We start from the raw sequence: 16,681 nt of genomic DNA, 5'->3' as shown, positions 1-16,681 counted from the left end.
ATGGGGATAAGTTTGGCAATTATGAGATTGTGATGGGGATAAGTTTGGCAAGAAAAATACTGTTGCTTCATTTTATAAAGTAGATCATGCTTACCAAAAAGAAACAAGCGAATTAAGGGTCACAGTGTCCGAAGTATCAAGTCCTTTATTAGGTAGAACATGATAGTCCTCATTTCAAAGTCTGGATATCTCTTCGTTGCATTTTTTCATCGAAATTCTTTCTAAATTATTTCTACTTTTTCGGATTAGACACACTCAATTGCATTGTCTTGGAGCTCATTCTGTAGCTTTATACAAGGGTTTTCCGCTAACATCTACTTCCTCGGATATAGGGTCTCGGGTGTAAAACTAAGGGTTATATGGCCTAGGTTTTTGTAAAAGGACGCTTGTAAATCCTATCTGATCGAGAGAATCCGATTGAAAAGTGGATTAATTTAGAGTTACAAGAAAGATTATCTGTTTCTTTTCGGAACCAGATAGTGTTCTAGAGTTTTGATTGGATGCTTATGGATAAATAAAATTTTACCTTACCCATCAAAAAAAGTGCCAAATTTTTGTGTGGGGTTTAAGGGGAGCTTGAATTTTTATGTGAGCATCACGTAACCTTTTGTTCTTGGAACATTTGTGATTATTGTGGCTTTTCGCCCGTATGAGCTACTGCTGACGCAGTTGATATTCCTAGCTCTATCAACTTTTCTCTCGGATGTGTATTTTATGACCCCCAACTCCCTGAGCTGATGGGAGAGCGAGAAATGCAGTGAACAATGATTTTATACCATATTTAGGGGGAAATAGTGTCCAAACGACCAAACTAAATATATATGCTTTTGTTATTCAAAAACTCATTGGGCATCTCAAGATCCTCAACTTGAGTGCAGTGTGGAGCCACCCTACAAGTATTAGGAACCTTCGCATCCAATTCCCGTAGATATCTGCAGCTCATTTGCGGCCAACTGTGTATGAATTAGTTCAAACTTTTGGGACTTGCATTTTTTGGACTTTCAGATAACGAGTAAGCAGGTCCATACTTGTCTGTCTGTGTGTGCATCCCTTGGAATGTTGTCTTTTTGGCAAAGCGTCTCCGGAAGTTGCATTTTCCATGCTATTGGGGTTGGTTTTGGAAAGGATACCACCTGTTAGTTGTTGGACCTGTTTAACTTATCCCTATCAATAGATTACTTATTTGCAAAGATTAGCCGAAGAAAGCTTACACTTTAAACAAGTAAAGAGCATGGCGTCACTTTCTCACACTCGGACATATTAACTTGTGACAGTGTGTGGACACTTCACATTTTTAGGAAACAGGAATGATAATATTATGTGATTCCTGGGCATGGTGTAAGTCATGTTGCAATTTATTTTCACTCCACTAATTGTTAAGGACCTTAATTTTAGCATACCGATTGATATGTGAAAACAATTCAGTAGATAGCATCCATCGTTGTGATGAGCTGATGAATATTATTGCTTTGGGCCAGAAAGATGAAAGAGGAGTGTTGACTTTTCTAGTTTTTTGACTTGTATTCTTAGTTTTTATTGCTTACTCAAAAGAAATGCATCATCTGTTGTCTGCTCAAGTAACAGCGAGATGGCTTTGGAGAAAATGTTATTCATCTGATTTGTGTTTACATCTCATAATGTACGTATGTCCAGACTACCAAGGAGAAGGAGGGGGCTGCTCAGGGAAAGGAGAAGGAGCAGAGGTACTGAACCTGAAGGGACGCCATGGTGGAGCCGCCAAGTGCTTCAAGTGAAGACCTTTTTTCTATTGACTTTTAATTGAGAACCCTGTCATGGAACTGTTGCGACTCTATTGAGTTTTTTCCAGATACTAGCTACTCATATTTTGAAAATTCATGTTTTCCTACTACTTTCCCATTTTGAATGGTTTTTGGTTACTTCTAGTCACTGGATGAATGTTATGCCAAGTTATGAAAAACTACCTTGAGTCATTGAATGATTCAGGAATGTGATTCTTAGGTATGGAGAAGTATACACGTTTCTATGCCTAAGCCCAAAATGGAATCCTATTCATAATGTAGCATACCAGTATGAGAAAGATGATGGAGATCGAGGGGGTACAACTCTGCAAACGTGATCGAGGGGGTACAACTATGATTTTTCATCCGGATTGAGAAAGTGGAAAGTGAGAAACTATGATTTTTCATGCATCTGCGATATCAAAATAGATATTCCATAAGGATATCTCAAACACAGTAGTTGAATCCCAATGTTGGCCCTCGAACTGACCTTGGTTCCTATTTTTCCAAATAAACCAACTCACAAGAGCTGCTAGTGATCTGTCCTCAGGTGTATGCCCTTGGGCTAGAGACATCCACCATTGGTCAAACTGCATTTGTTTCCAAAAAGCTGGGAAATTTATTGGAGCTGGGCATAGCTCCCAAACCTCCCTCGCTCGCTTACATCGAAATAAGGCATTTTCAATAGTTTCTAAATCTTTACGGCAGTAAACGCAATAAGCAAGGACCGAACCATGATTTTACCATAACAGTGGCAAAATGTATACTAAAAAAATTTAGCAGTGGCGAAACTATATAAATTGGGCATAATTTTTTTTTTTACATATAATAATTACATTTTCTAAAATTCTTGTCGTGGCGGTCGTTGCCACTAGACTCCCTGGTCCTATCCTTGGCAATAAGGGTTATTATCTATTTGTCTCTAGTGAAGGTTGGCTGTTACAACCACTGCATTGTGAGAGCACCGGCCAAATAAAATTTCGGACCTTATCAGGGACTTTGAGCTGCAAAATAGAATTCCAATCCATACCATTAGGATGTCCAGAACACCATTAGGACGTCCAGAACTTGTTTGTCCCCGTTTCGATGATTTCTTTGCAAAAACTTAGGGATTTTGCCACATAATAAGCCGAGCAAACTGTGAATCACCCATCCGTAGTATAGTGCCAAACACCTTTATCTGGTACTCCATGTTGACTTGCTTGTATAGCCAAAACATCCTCCACATCTGCAGGCCCAAAATTACCCTTAATCAAGGCCTCTTTCTAGTCTTGCGTATCCGTGTCAATGAGATTAGAGACTTTCCGTGCAAGGGGAGGAAGGCTGGAGTCTGCGGGAGGTTGATTCATAACTCTGAAAGAGCAGGTTCGCGGAATCCATGGGTCTGTCCAGATGTTAATGGACTTACCATCTTCTACACGCCACCGCCAACCTTGTCGGAGCAACTACGATCAATATCAAAGGTATTTTTCCCTGCGAATTATTGAAGCTATGGGTTTCAGGTTCGGCTTTGGGCAGGAATTGGTCACGAATTATAGTGGAAGGTGATGCTCTACAGGTTGTTCAAGCGCTGAATCAGACACATTTCTATGCTGATTGTGATGCTATAATATTAGATTGTATTCACCTCGCTTCTAAATTTTCCTCATGCTTTTTCTCGTATGTTAAGCGTAATTTTAATAGGGTAACTCAAAAGTTGGCTGAATCCCTGTCGGGTGCGGGAATGATGAACTGGAGGGGAGATTTTCTCCAATGGTTATCATCCTTACCTCTTGATGATGTTAGGGTGTTCGCCCCTTCTTCTGTGCAGTAATAATATCTTCTTCCCTCTTGAAAAAAAAAAAAAGTTTTAAAACATTCTGGTACTATGTTGTTTTGATTTATAATTGGTTAAAGTTTCTCTGTGTTGTGCAATATTCTAGGTATAGGTACTTGGGTTTTTTTTGAATTGAACATGTGTCCTTTTATTTTGGGAAATGATTTTGTCATTTTCTTTTTTAAGTGGCAAAATCAGCGGCCTTTATTTTTTCGATGCATACTTTTGGTAATAGTGGAGGGATATTGATTTTGGCACTCCAAAAACTGCTGCCGGTGATAAATTAGAGTGCCAAAATTAATTTCTCGCCGGCAGTAATTTTTTGAGTGTCAAAATCAATATCTAGTAAAGTTTTAAATATATTTTCCAATTTTTGTTAGTATTTTTTTTTTTTGGTCAATGGCAGGGGTGAAAACAATAATTCTTCTCCATTAAGAAGTGGGCCAACGCTCTCATAGCCCTAACCTGGTCCAGGACGGTAGAGAGTCGTATCTCAAGACAAAACGATCGGCCAAACCAAAAAAAATAAAAAGGGGGCACCGCCGACGTGGTACTCCTATATAATGGAAGAGAAGAGAAGAGAAGAGAAGAGAAGAGAAGAAGGGCGTTTCATAAAGATAGAACTGCGTATCTTCTCGCTTTCGGGGTTTTGGTAAGATGACCCAGAGCTATATTGTGGAGATTGGTGAGTTCCTTCTTTTTTTCCTTTTTTCTTTTGGAATTAGTAGCGACTACAATCAAGTTGTTTTGCTGATTTCGCTTTTTATTGCTCCAGTTTGTATTGGCTTACCTTGTGCTTTTCTTGCTTATCGGTACGGAGATAGGTGCGTAGCCCTTCTCCCTCATCTTTATCTAGTTACTTTAGATTGCTTCTGTTGCTGGTCTTTAGGTTTTGGCTTTCATAATACTAACAATCCATGGTGTAAAAAGATATCTCAGAAAAACTTCATAGCTGCAACATTCTTTTTCTGTTGGAATCCTTTCTTTCCAATACCTTTGGGTTTGGGTTCGGGTTTGTTTGTGGCCATGGATTTTCTGGATATCGTTTAAATTTCTCGATTCATGGTTGTTAAGAGTTTTATTTTGGTATTACGTTACTTGGCAAAAAGAAAGAAAGATAATTATTGGCATCATTTGTCTAATATGTCCAATTTCTTGTACCAGGTTTTATCAGCAGTGGAAACAGGAAAGGTATGGCTCATTTTGCTTAAAGTCATGTTTTATTGGTTTTTCGTTCTATTTCTGACAATGTTATTAGTCGTGAGATGAATCACATAATAATGTTGGAGGCAATGATCTTTCTTTCTAAAGGCTATCTTCTAATTGTTTTAGTACACAGGGTATATTGGCCACAACTAAATTATGTTGTGGTTCATATTGTTTCTAGACCCCTCACTTGGGAAATAGAGCTGTTTTAGGCTAATGAATATATATTGGCCAGTAGTTTCTGTTTGACCAAAAAAAAAAAAGAATATATATTGGATATATTGGCCAGTACTTTTTGTTTTGTTTTGTTTTTTTTTTTATGCTTCTTTATTCTTTAAAACATTGCGAGTGTCTTGGTTGAATTAAAGTGTCTGCTTCAAAATTGTGAATCATCATGCTTTCTGTGGCGTTTTCATGTGTTAATGCTCACTTGAGTTCCTTGTTAATTGTTTATGGTAGGTTTGAATTCCACTCCTCTCTCCACGGCAGTAGTCTTTTGCATGCCTCCATGCTCCTCCTATTGTACAGTCTAATAAACCTTTTGATTGTAAAAGAAAGATGTAGATCATGTTTGGGATACCATATTCATCGATATACGTAAGTTTACGGATCTTGAGCTTGGGACCGTATTGAAGTTACCCCTAGTTATTTGATAAATTCACCCTTTCATTCTATAACTTAAATAACCTTTTTACACTAGAAAGATAAGAGCTATTAAGGTGGTTAACACGATCACCATGGCCACTTGATTGTATGATGGAGAGGGAAGCACACTCTATTTGGGCTAGAATCTATCATGGCAAGTACAACCACCACCACCTCTAGGCTCCAGAAAGGTATTGAACCTTTTAGGGTTTGTAGAAGGCTCAATGTTGTCAGTGTGGGAGGATATCAGATGGGTTGCCCTATCTGACCTGTTGTTTCGGGGCTTTGCAACACAATTAACTTGATTTGAAGTAATAGAAGAAATGCCGAATGAACTTTGTCTTGGGCCGCAATGTTCTGTTACTAGATAAAATGCCTACAGCCTTACACGCAACACTCTTTGTTGACATTATACACGGGTCAGTAGACTACGTGGATTGAAAACGTACAGCTCAATTAGTATGTTATCACCTCAATATTTAAGAGGATTAGGTAGTTGTTTGAGTGAGTCCTAGTGAGGTGGGTGACAGTCTATTTGGAAACAAAATACTCCAACAAAGGTTGGACCAATATCCATCCTCTCTTTCCTAATGAGCCCTCTTGTCTAGTATCGCAAAGGTTTGTATGTAAGTTTACACATAAGGTCCCTTAAGTTCGAATATCCAAATAATCCTGGAACAGGTTCGTCCTAGTGCTATTTTCCGTGGTCCTTCCCTTCCGCAAGAACTTATGCACTTTCAAACTTCCCGGGTCCCTTAAATTATTCTTTTACAAAATTCATAACTGTTAATTGAAACATATAATTGTTTGTATTTGGTTCTATAAATTGGCATGCGGTAAACATTTGTTTATTGTTTTGAAATAACCAAATAGGATTGTGAGAGAATGGCTAGTTTGTTGTGACATCGGTTTATTTTGAAATTGGGTTGGGATGTCAAAATGCCTTGGTGATAGTTGAAGTTGCAAGAGGGCGACATGGATATTATGAGATTGTGATTGGGATAAGTTTGGAAATGTATTCATCGATTCGTAATCAGTACGAACAAAACAAATGTCATATGATTGTATGGTCCATAACCTGAGGAAAATGAACTTGGGCTCATGTCATAGATATTCGGAGGTATATCTCTAGCCTATATCCCAAGGATTTCATATCCGCTCCCTATATCCCAAGGCAAACAAACAGACCCTTGGAACTCCGGCCTAGTCAGTTTTCTCAGGAAACTTCAACAAAAAAATAATTTCAAGATCCAAATCTGTCATGCTTCCTTTCTGATGGTTTCCAAAAGTGGTTGGAGTCTAGGTGACATGAGGTTGGAAACCTACATTTCTTACGGCAACTGTAATGATTAAAGATAGGCAATGGGATTGTGTAAACGAGCTTTATCCTCCTTGGAGCGACATGGTGGGAACTGCATGGTTGGGTTCCTTCTCATCACCACTAGCCTCGTCGAGATCAGTTTGCTTTAAATTGGGGTAGCTGGACTGTTCCCATGAGCCTCCTAAGTAGGATAAAATGCTCTAGGTCTATTTCCTGCTTATTGTGTTTGTAGAAAACTACAAAGCATCTGCACTCCTAACTGCTTTTCATATTTGTGTTGGATGTTCTAGGGACACAAGACATGCCGGGGACACGGGAGGACACGTATGGGACACTTGACATGGCTTGTCCGATAAATTTAATTGATTGTAAGCAGGTGACATACCAGGGACACTCGTGTCTCAATTTGGACACAAATGCAAACATGATAAGGATGAATATATAATATTGAAAGCTTATTTCCAGTGTATGTTATTCCTAAAATACGAGGAAAAAAGTATGAATAAGTGAATTTTCACCAAATAAAACCCTCGTTAAGCTTGTAATATTTGAGGAGGAAATAATAAGAATTGTAAAGATACTGTTAGTTTTGGTTATTTTTGGATGGTATATTCATATAAATATTAACTCAATATCTATCACAGTATACATACATACTTTTGTCGTGTTCCCTGCCAAATGAGTATCATTATTTATTTAGATTATAGCTTGCTGCACTGAATAGATTTTGGATGGATTTTACTATAACTGTTATGCTAGTACTAAAGCTAGTATTGTTTATCGCTAATCAAACTCCATTAAATCAGATTACAAGAGTTTATGTGTACAAGAAAAAGTAAATAATTGGTGTGAGGACCAAAAGAACAAGTACGGGGTACTTGGGTACAAGTTGAATGTAAATCAGTTCCACGACTATGGCCAAGCAGAGTAGGAAACAAGCAGAGTTGGATTTCTGTTGGAAGCTACATGGCAAGCCTTCTCGTGGGCGCGGGGGTGGACGCGGTGGCCATAGTCGTGGTCCGGTGCGTTCTCGGGCCCAGACCCATGTTTCGGAGTCTACAGTTAGCACATTGCCTGATTCTGGGTTCAGTTCTGGGATTCAGGCGTCATTTGATCATGTTGGTGGTTTGTCTCAGGGGGAGATACAAACTCTCAGGCGCCTTATGGCTCAAGCTAATTCTCTATCTACTATAGCTTCCTTTTCCACAGAAGCTCCTACATTCTATATTGCTCAAACAGGTATCCCGGCTAGTGCATTTACTGCATCTTCTGCTATTCCTTGGATTATTGATTCTGGTGCCTCAGATCATATGACTCGGTGTTCCTCTGTGTTTGATTCTTACTCTACTTGTTCTGGTAAGGATAAGGTCCGAATAGTAGATGGGTCATTCTCTGCTATCTCAGAGAATGGTTCTGTTTGCTATTCTCCCTTTATTTCTCTCTCTTCAGTTTCACATATTCTCAATTTTGCCACTAATCTTATGTCTGTTAGTTGCCTTACTCGTTCTGCTAATGGTTCTGTGACCTTTTTTCCTACTCATTGTGTCTTTCAGGAACTGGATATAGAGAAGGTGATTGGAAGTGGTAAATTACATGGTGGCCTTTATTTCTTGGAGTCTGCACCTTGTTCACCCATGTGATGTGGTCTTGCTCTGCAAGTAGATACGGGTCCAACTCTTACTATATTACATCAGTGGTACCGTAAATTAGGCCATCCATTCTTTGGAATTTTAGAGAAATTTTTTCCTAATTTAATAAAGCGTTGTCCTAGGAGTCAGCGTTTTTGTGAAGCCTGTGAGCTTGGAAAACATAAACATTCATCTTATGCACCTATTAATAAACGGAGTGTGTCTCATTTTACAGTTATCTATTCTGATGTTTGGGGTCCTTTCTCTATTGCATCTCTTAAAAGTTTTCGATAGTTTATTACTTTTATTGACTGTTATTTTCGTGTTACTTGAGTGTATTTACTTAAGTCAAAAAGTGACATCTTTTCTTATTTTAAATCTTTTTATGCCATGGTACGCATTCAATTTGATACGAATATTAAAATTCTCCGTAGTGACAATGAGACTGAGTATATCGATCAGAATTTTAGGGCATTCCTAGAAGAAAATGAAATTCTTTTATCAGACGACTTATGTTGATACTCCACAACAAAATGGGATTGTTGAACACAGACAAAGCTCCGATCACCACAAAATGAGCCATGACATGAACATTAGCCATGACATGAACACAGACAAGGCTCCGATCGCCACAAAATGAGCTGGCTTTCATCTAAGCCAAATTTCTCAGTAAAACGGAATACATGTTCAGCCATGTACTCCCCACAAAAAAACAGCCAGGGATTCCATGTCCATGGAAAAAGCAAGAGCGTTGTGGGGTTTGTGTATTTTTTTTTAGAGTAATGGTTTTGACCCGCGACTTGCCTTTTAAAATCAGAGCCCTGGCTGTTATTGAACGTCCGCACTTTGCTTATTTGGGGACGACCTTAGGATATCTCTCAATCGGATTTGTGTAAATTGTTGATCGAATATTCAAAATTTTCATTTAGAATTCAGAATCCTAAATTCAGAATAAAACTTGAAAAATTGGATCAATTACTTACACATGTCTAATTGAATTGAGTTTTTGCAAAGTCACCAAAATATATTTTAAAATTAATGAACGATTTAGATTATTTGTAAGGGATTCTAACCGCATGCAGGTACCTAATTTTTCAGTATCCATAGTCGGACTAGAAAAAACCTCCATGTTTCCAACGCACTTAAACCATGAACTGTGTGATTCATCTCAAAAAAACAAAAAACAAAAAACCATGAACTGTGATCTCTCTCTCTAAAACCCATTACCCAAATATCTCTTAAAAATATCTTTTACAACAATCACAGACCAAATTACGTTTCTTGCAAAAAATTAAATTTTTTAGCTATGGGTACTACAATTTTGTACTGAACGTGTACAACAAGATGAGGTGGAAGGGGCCCCACCCAAAATTTCCAAAAGAGTCGGAGGCAATATTCAACCCGGGAAATTTAGAGGAAAAGGGTACCTTAGCTTTTTCCCAAATTCAAACTCCCAACCAGAAGCCCAGCTTACTCCATTGACGCCAAACTCCATTACCGCCGACCATGGACCTTCCCCATTGCTCTCCCGAAAACCCATTTATGTCTTCCACACCCTCTGTTTTAACTTTTAACTTCTACCCCCTATTACAAGTACATAAACCGAAATCAAGAAAAATTTACATCAGATGCTTTTAGTATTCGAAAAAGAGACGGGGGATTTACCATACACACTCTTTCTCCAATATTCAACAAGATATGAAGCCTAAATCCATCAATTAAAGCTATAGAAATTTCATAGTTTTGGAAATCATCCCGTTTGGACTTATACTGGTACTCAGTGGGTTGGATTAGCCTTTTTTTTTTTTGGTCAAACGGAATTTCGGTTGGATTAGCTTTATTGAACCGGGTATGCAATCCCAAACCAAAAAAAAAAAAAAACTTGAAAAACAAATCACAAAAAACCACAACAAATTAGAAACATATGGCGAGAGAGTTCGGATTTTGCAGAACAAAAAATAATTGAGATCTAGGGTTTCCATTTTAAGATCAAACCCACCACCATCTCCTCCCCTCTATGTACAGCTGCAACTTTCCACTCCGGCTCCTCGCGTTCTCCCATACACAGCACAACGACTCCCCCAAAAGCTCATTCAATAGCCTCCGTGAATCTACCTCAACAACCCCAACCTCTCCTCAACTAGCAGCCCCCTTTCGCATCCCAAACGTCATGAGAGAGAGAGAGAGAGAGAGAGAGAGAGAGAGTAGTGGAACGCACCAATTTTTTGCTCGACTTTAATTTGGAGGCGGAGAGAGATGGGAAAGGTCCGTGGCTTTGGGAAAAAGCTGGGTTCCCCTTTTCTCTAAATTTTCCCGGGTTGGCTTCCATTTTGGAAATTTTGGGTCCCTTCCACCTCATCATGTTGTACACGTTCGGTACAAAATTGTAGTACCCATAACAAAATTCAAAAACTTAACACCCAATTCTTTCCAAATTTCTTCCCGATTTGAGCCCCTGTTTTTTTCCCTCTACATACGAACAAAATAAGAGAGATTCCTCTACATACTCTTCTCTCTCCACTACTCTCACTTCTTGATACTCCGTGGAACCAGGGAAAGGGGGTTTTTATTAACAATGTTAACAGACCCTTTTCTCGCCGTTTACGATTCCTTTCCTAAGTGACGCTGTCCGTTTGCAATTACATGACTTGGTAAAATTGCCTTAATTAGTACCCTTAATTAGTACTGTTGGATGCCTTCAATTATTACGTGTCAACTTTCTGATGCAACCCTCACACAATCTTCACAGAAAAAATCCTCACAGAAAATCCGAACATAATAACGGAAATAGAAAATGTTAATACTTTACTTGATAGTTTAAGGGGAAGTAGGTTAGGGGTACTTTTAACAATATATTAAAGTACAGGAGTGTAAGTGTATTTTTTCCTTCTATTTATATTGGCCAGAAGAAGAGAAGATAAGAACGGAACGGATTTTCTAGGGCTCGAGAAAGAAAGAGGAGCGGATCTGAGATTTAGGTATATTAGAATCGCTCCGTATCATCCCTATCTTTAATGTTTTTACGGATCTAAATGACTATATTTTCGTGCGATTCTCTTTCAGAATTATGGTAGAATTTGTTGAGTTTTTGAATTGGAAATTCTAATCGTAAGGAAGATTTGTAGAAAACCACACAAAGAAAAACGCGTTAAGACTCATTCTGGATCCTACAAAATCTAAAAAAATATTTATAAATTTTTGAATATTATTTTATTGGTTCCTGTAAAAAATCAAATTAGTTCCAATGGATATCGATAAGTATTACTATTGGATTCGTAGGATAAGAACTGTTTAGTTCGTCCTTACGAATTCAAAAGTATAATATTTACCGATATTCGTTGGAACTGATTTTTTTATAAGATCTCATAAAATAATATTAAAAAATTTATGGATATTGTTCTAGATTTTTGTAAGATCCAGAAAAGTATAATATTTATTGATGTCTCTTTTTTTTTATAGAGCCTTATAAATTATCTAAAATTTATGAATATTTTTCTAAATTTTTGTGGGATCCAGAATGGATCCAAATATGTTTTTTCTTGCGTGGTTCCTGCAAATCTATTCGCACTCTTTTTGAATTATTTTTCTCGTTTTGGGTAATCATTGTCTAACATATGTGATTTCGCAGGCAAAAGTTCAAGATGATCGACAAACTACAACTAAGTAAGTTTTCTACAAGCAGCAATCCGCAACGTACAGTCAGTTTCTCATGTTGCTATTCTTATGCTAATCGATATTTTTATCATGCAGTTAAAGATGTCGCATGGGTCATCGGTTCTGTATTCGTGGGTACACTTACTGGCAATGAGTACGTCTCATTCTAAACTTATGCTGTCCCTATTGTCTAGCTCAGTGATCTAATTGTTGAAATTGAAACCAAAGGAAGACGAAACATAGGGATTGAAAAGGGAAACTGAACTACCTTTGGGAACCATTTATCGTTACTACTACTACTATACTGGCAGCCCTTAGCACATTAATTTTTGAGAGTTGTAAGTTTTTTTTTTTTTGCCAATGTTTGTAATTGTGGGGAGGCAAATGATATGCCGTTAAAGAGCTAGTCAATGACCCATTCGAGAAGAAACTATTAATTCCATTTTAGGAAGAGCTAGTTTGACAGAAACACTGAGCTTATAAAACCTCTTCGGCATAATTATAAATTTCGCTTTTGTTAGTGCTTGTCCTTCAACCTTTGTTCAGGATTTTTGTAATTGTTTTGTAATGAGGTCCGTACAACTTATTGTAAATACTCGTTAGTTTGTCATAACCGGCTGTCGTGTCTTGTTGCAGGTTGTATAAGTTTTCTATGGAAGAAAGGTATGGATTTCCCTGTTTTGAAATATGACAGCTATTTTTTGGGTGCACCATAGGCCATGGTATCTATATATTCAATTAGATATTCTTTGTCTTAAACTTGATCCCCGTCCTACTAGTTCGCCCGAGTTCATTTTTTGGAACTCTTGAAAAGACACTGCAATTTATTGGTTCTTTATGGTCACAGTCCAAAATCTTTGGGGTCATGTTTACTTGCTCGTTTCTCATTTTTTTCTTCTATTAAATCTTTAACTTGACGAAATAGGTTTAGTAACAGAAATCTTACGAACGATTCATGGAGCTGAGTGAGGACGAAAAGCTCTTTTAATTCGGCTTAAGCCTTTAACAGTTACATGCCTTTGGTTGACATTAAATGGTCTAGCTCATGCTTCGACATTTGAATATATCGTGCTTCTATGGTGGTGCACATATATCATCCCTATAGTGGGGAAAAATTTTCAGTGCCGGGTGGGTACCATGTGGTGCCTGCTCGGCACATCCGAGCCATCCATTGTGTTTTTGGATGGCTCAGATTTGGCGAGAGAAAGTGTTGGGGTGAGAGGAGAGATAGGGTTTCAATCCAAGCCATCTAAAAGTGTATTGGACGTTCCGGATGTGCCGAGCGGGTACCACGTCGGATATACCCACCCGGCACCGAAAAATTTCTCCTATAGTGATCTTTATTTACTTTTGCTAAGTTTGGGGATCTTGAAGTAACTCCAATTAGGAGTTCTCATTCCCAATTGCGAATCTTTACTTAAGAGTTCCCGCATAATTGTTTGTAAGTAGTTCTGTGTACTCACGAATTCAACTCCTCATCTACACTATGAGTTCCAAATCATTTTAGTCTTGCTTTTCAAGACTCTCTTGACTCCTCTTTAGTACATACGGTGACTGTCGACATCTTATTTATTGGATTGTGGAATTATGCTCATAAATGTTGCCACAATAATGACATGTCATATTTTTCCATGTCTTCCAAATGTTCTAGATAGACATCCCGAAATAGTCTAAAATATCATTGTACTCACAGAATATTCAGCATGGGCATTTGTTTTCCGAATTGACCAAGAGCATATTTATGTCATTTGTTTCAATGGTGCTAAGTTTGGAGATCCTAAGGTTAGGTACTTTTAAATTGACAAGGAATAGGTTGTGTTTCTCCCAAATAACCCAAATATCTGTTCTTTAGAAGTATTTCAAAGTTAACCGTAATTATTATTGTTCCATTTCATATTCTCCTACCCACATGTGCTCCTTTGTATCCCAAGACTCGTCAGTAGGTGTGGCAACTTGGGCTCTTGGGGCACAAAGTCATAGTTTACTACGTAGTATAAATTGTAATGCCTACTCTAGCTTTGGTATTCATTTTCTCATCATTTTATGATTCGATTGTTGTATTCTTCGTGTATTGACCTTCTCATCTAGTGACCATTTTTGAAACTGTAGCCTTTCTCCCATTGATAAAAATCTCTAGATTGCTGCATAATCTTGTTGTTTGTGATTTGTGACGCATGCCAAATGAGCCTCCTAAATATGATGAACTGCTCTGGGTTCATTTTCGGCTCATTATGTTCGTAGCAATTATTGGGTAGTTCATGGATTGTCTTAAAAGTTGGTTGATATGAGGAAATGATATTCAAGGATGTTGAGTTTAGGCATCCTGAGGTTAGTTGATGTCGGTTTAACAAGAACAAGTTCTTCCTCCAAAAGATCCATGTATTTTCTGATCAAAAAAAAAAAAAAGATACGATGTATTTTGTCTTAACTTCAAAATGGGTTCCTTAAGTTTCTCGGTGTACATTCCTACTATGTGTTGCAATGGTTCATTCCATTCTATTGCAAATTGCTAATACATTCCATCATGGTCAAATCTTTCAACAAGACAATAGTGGAGGCACTCTTTGGAAAGTCTTTTTCGTTTCTAATGTGAGTCATGGAAAGATTAGGTGAGCTATAGATTCTTGTTATTTGGTGGTGATTATTTGAACTGTGGCAGACTGATTACTGGGGATTGATTGTCTGTGTAAAATAGTTCTTCCATTTTTTTTTTTGATAAGTAATAGTTCTTCCATTTTGCATACAGTGGTTCTAGTTAATTGGAGTAACAACTACTGTAGTCATTGTGTATGAATGGAATCTGGAGATTATGGGAAGGGCAATTCGAGGGACACTCCATTATATGGGAGTGTTCAGGTTTTGCATCGTGTAATATTTTATTATTTTTATCGTTTAATATTATTTTTATTCTTATTACAGCCGAAAGGAAGGTCAGACATCATCTCTTGTTGGGAAGGGGAGTTAGTTCCTCCAGAATGCTGCGTGTGACGAAAGATTTTATAATTTTGTTATGATGTTTATGGGGATGTACCAAACAAAAATGATAATGGGGGTGACTCCACATTGTCACTTGTGGTGTCAGTTGAACCCCACAACTTTTAAAATACTCTATCGTAAATGGGATATTTGAACTGCTCATGCTACTTTTTCAGTGCTCATGCTACTATTTCACTGCAATGAACCCAGTGAATTTCTGTGGTTGAACTCACAGCTTCGCAGAGCAAGATAGAGAGTTGCTTGTGTGAACTGCTCATGCTACTCTATCGTAAATGGGATATTTGAACTGTTCCTTCGCCTCTTGTTCTTCACCTATATTTTGCCGGTGTAGTTGCTTGTGTGATCGGCATTGAGGGCACTCATGTTATAGCCTTGTTTGGTTCCGTTCAGTCTTCGTTTTTATTTACCGTGTTATGTTGTGGTTTGATTGTTGTATAGGGTTGTTTATATGATTTGTAATCGATTGATTGTACTGTTTATTTGCTATCTATAATATATTTGGGATGATTTGTTAAAAAAACATTATTCAGCTTACCATGGCCTTTCCATGTTCCTCCTGCCAAAAAAAATCTTGGAACCTGATGACGTTAAAGCAACATTTGGAAGAGGTTACCAAAAGCCTAATTAGGTTAGGCTGTTGCTTTTAAGTAAATCCTGATGAGTCACATCCTCGACCTTTTCTTTTTGTCTTTTCATGTAAGGGTGGTTATGATGTCAAAATTATTTTTGTTGGTGTCAAAATTTCAATGCATAAAAGCATTCTACACTGTACATGATACAAGTCTTTTGTGCACAATAATTTTGGCAGCTACAAAAAAGTTTTAATATTATCATTTCCCTTCATGTGATTATATGTGATGGTTTTGACTTTTTGCTTTGTCCTTGCATGTATATAACACAGGGAAAAACTTCTTTACAGAGGTAAATCACATCCATCCAAAAGTGTTTCGGAAATTTTGGATTTTAATAAAACTTATCCGGAGTTTACTCTTCCCCATAAATTTTTTATTAAAATTTGAATGTCTAACGCCGAAATGGACGGTTGAGAACGTTTAGCTTCATAAATGGTTTATTCACAGCTCCTCCGTGAATAAGCTAATATGAACACATACTAAAGTTGAGATTAATCATTTTTCTTGATATCTCAGGATATTTGGTCAGTTTACGTACACCACCAAATCAATCACTAATCGGAGATGGATGTGATTAGTGCACCAGTGGGCTGTAAATGAGTTGGGTTGATTGACAAACTATGTTAAGGATTTAAAAAATGTCTTGCTCTGTTTAGTGTTATTCGAATCAATCCACCTTGAATTACATAATGGAGTAAATTATAGCTAAACTCGTTGAGTTGGGTGCAGCAATTCTCACAGGAAAACTTAGGGCTTTTTGAAATCATTGTTTATAGATAAAATGGTGGTGTTATGTTGGTTAGAAAAACTTACTGGAATACTCTCCTAAACTGACGTCGTTGTAGTGCTTAAAATAATGTCCGACTCCGACTCACTTGGCCCTCAAAAGTTCAAAACAGCCTCGTTTTTTAGGGCTGCATTGACATCCCCATTACGGAGTTCCCACACGATATGAGGGGGTATAACTAAGTCAAATAACCTTCTCAGGAGTAGTTTTCATGTTTGCGCACTCACTCCTACTC

The 16,681-nt window shown here is 37.7% G+C and overlaps 1 long non-coding RNA gene across 2 annotated transcripts; it reads left to right on the top strand.

The window, feature by feature from the left end:
* The first annotated feature begins 11,276 nt into the window (after positions 1-11,276).
* LOC131314946 (uncharacterized) lies at positions 11,277-15,173 on the top strand. 2 transcript variants are annotated; one of them, XR_009196540.1, is made up of 5 exons: positions 11,277-11,354; positions 12,005-12,039; positions 12,127-12,184; positions 12,667-12,693; positions 14,950-15,173. It is a non-coding gene; the product is annotated as an uncharacterized LOC131314946 (long non-coding RNA). The 2 variants fall into 2 exon arrangements; XR_009196541.1 differs by having other exon boundaries at positions 11,341-11,446.
* The last annotated feature ends 1,508 nt before the right edge of the window (positions 15,174-16,681 follow it).

Source organism: Rhododendron vialii, chromosome 13a, assembly GCF_030253575.1.
Source record: "Rhododendron vialii isolate Sample 1 chromosome 13a, ASM3025357v1".
Taxonomy (NCBI): domain Eukaryota; kingdom Viridiplantae; phylum Streptophyta; class Magnoliopsida; order Ericales; family Ericaceae; genus Rhododendron; species Rhododendron vialii.
The sequence above is the reverse complement of the archived record's forward strand: the minus strand, read 5'-3'. Positions and strand labels throughout refer to the sequence as shown.